The sequence below is a fragment of the Gekko japonicus genome, unplaced genomic scaffold (genome assembly GCF_001447785.1).
Source record: "Gekko japonicus isolate JY-2015 unplaced genomic scaffold, Gekko_japonicus_V1.1 scaffold7658, whole genome shotgun sequence".
Lineage (NCBI taxonomy): Eukaryota > Metazoa > Chordata > Lepidosauria > Squamata > Gekkonidae > Gekko > Gekko japonicus.
Genome location: NW_015175605.1, coordinates 12,214 through 14,178, shown reverse-complemented (window position 1 = coordinate 14,178; position 1,965 = coordinate 12,214). Strand labels below are relative to the sequence as shown.

Below are 1,965 nucleotides of genomic sequence, written 5' to 3'. Positions count from 1 at the left end.
GGGCGGGAGGGAAGCGCAAGGAAGGCGGGGAGGCGACGACCCTCCTCTGGAGAGGCGATTGGGTTTTTGCAAAGGCGGAGCTTCAGGATAGGAAAGTTTGAGAGTCTCCTATTGGTCTATTGTCCATCACTCATAGTACACGATCCAATCATAGCACTATTTCTGTACATCGCTCCACCCCCGTCCCCTTTCCACTTTCTTGATTGAACACTCCCCTTTTCTTCCGCATTCCCCCTCTCTCAACGTGATTGGACCACGGGATGGCCAAGGGCGTCTTCTGCATTGATTGGCAGGCTTCCGGGCCAATTGAGAAGTCCCAATATCCTCCGGCCCATGGAGTGAAGGCGTGGGATTTCCGGTAGAGTCTGTCACCGGCATCCTCTCGGCTGGTAGGCATCACGTGACAGCCTCCTAGTCATCTTTACTTTCAAGTAAGCCCATGCATTTCAATAGGCCTTGCAAATTTAGTGCATTGCAGCAGATTTTTTGGGTTGGGAGTAATAGCTGCTGCTTGTGCAGAGCCTATAAATGGGTCGGTGCAGGAACCCTAGAAAGTATTTTTTTTTCCTCTTTAATTGCCGTGCAATTTGGGGTGGGGGCAGCGGGATGCCAAGTCGGCCGCCTGGACCTAAGGCCGGTGCAAATTGCACCGTGCAATTAGCTCTGAGGGCGCCACGTTCAAGGGCTGCTTTTAAAAACTGGGTTAAAAATCGTCGGTGTTTCCAAAACGAGGATACCTGCTTGCTTATAGGTGGATCCGGCCGTTCAGACATTTAACTAATAACAAAATATAACTTCTGCGGTCGAACCCTCCCGGTTCTGCTGCTACTTTCGCTTTCATTTGTGCGCCTCCTCCTAGAGCAGGTGTCCCCAACGTGGTGCCCGTGGGCGTCACGGCACCTGCAAACAGTTTACCTGGTGCCCACCAAGTGTTTTTAGAAAAAGGGCAGGTCCAGCAGAGCTTTCCGTTGGCCACTGGAGGTCCGACAGACCCTGGCAGATCAATAATGGCCCCGGTCACATGGAGCATTTGCCGCGCTAAAGATACGGATGATAGGCGGATTTTCCGGGCGCGATCATACCGCAACATCTGGGAAGCGTAGTGCTCCCATGGCGTCCCGCCAAAGATGCGGACTAAAAAACGAGGTACTGGTTTCCGGACACAGCGGGGCAAGGGCGAGCGTCTGATCATGTTTCCAGTGGACTCCCGTGACATCCGGCCCCCACTGATGTTCCTTCGCAAACAAGGGTTTCCCCCCCCAAGTCTCCGCAGGATGCGCAAAAGCGCCCAACGGCGCATGCGCACAAACTACTGTAAAACGAACACCTGTTTGCCATGGGAGTGGCGCCTAGCGATTGCTGCTGTGATCACGCTGCTTCTTTGCCGCACTGCTGGATAGCCGTGTGATCGGCACCTCACCCCCTAAGCACGGGACCTCGACGGGATGTGTGATCGGGCGGCCGCATGTTATTTTGCTCCGGGGCAAACAGCCACGCTTCCCCCCCCCCCTGCTTTTTCCGGCCCGTGTGACCGGGACCTCAGTTGGGTAACTGTGTTGATCTGGACAAAGTTTGAGTCCAGTGGCATCTTCTTGAAAAAGAGCAGTTTCTGTCAGAGCTCTCTCAGCTCTACCTACCTCACAGGCAATGCGCCCTCTAAGCTGTGGAGTCCTGTGAGCAAAAATTCTACTTTGTGAGCTACTGGCATTAAAGTTGTGAGCGAGCGATTTGGCTACTGCAGAAATCAGTTTGCTTCTTCTTGAGCTAAGACAAAAGTGTGTGAGCCGGAGGCTACAAAACTGTGAGCTAGCTCACACTAACTCAGCTTAGGGGGAACACTGCTCACAGGGTGTCTGTTGTGGGGAGGGGAAGGGAAAAGAGTTTGTAAGCCGCTTTGAGACTCCTTTGGGTAGTGAAGGGCGGGGTATAAATCCAATCTCTTCTCCTCTTCTTCTCTTTTTCAAG

General features: G+C 53.1%; 1 protein-coding gene across 1 annotated transcript in view; it reads left to right on the top strand.

Annotated features, from left to right (window-relative positions):
- The first annotated feature begins 357 nt into the window (after positions 1-357).
- NUDT2 (nudix hydrolase 2) overlaps positions 358-1,965 on the top strand; it is an 8,710-nt gene continuing 7,102 nt past the window's right edge. The window contains exon 1 of the mRNA XM_015426050.1: positions 358-431. The gene's annotated coding sequence lies outside the window, so the exon portion shown is untranslated. The remainder of the gene's footprint in view (positions 432-1,965) is intronic.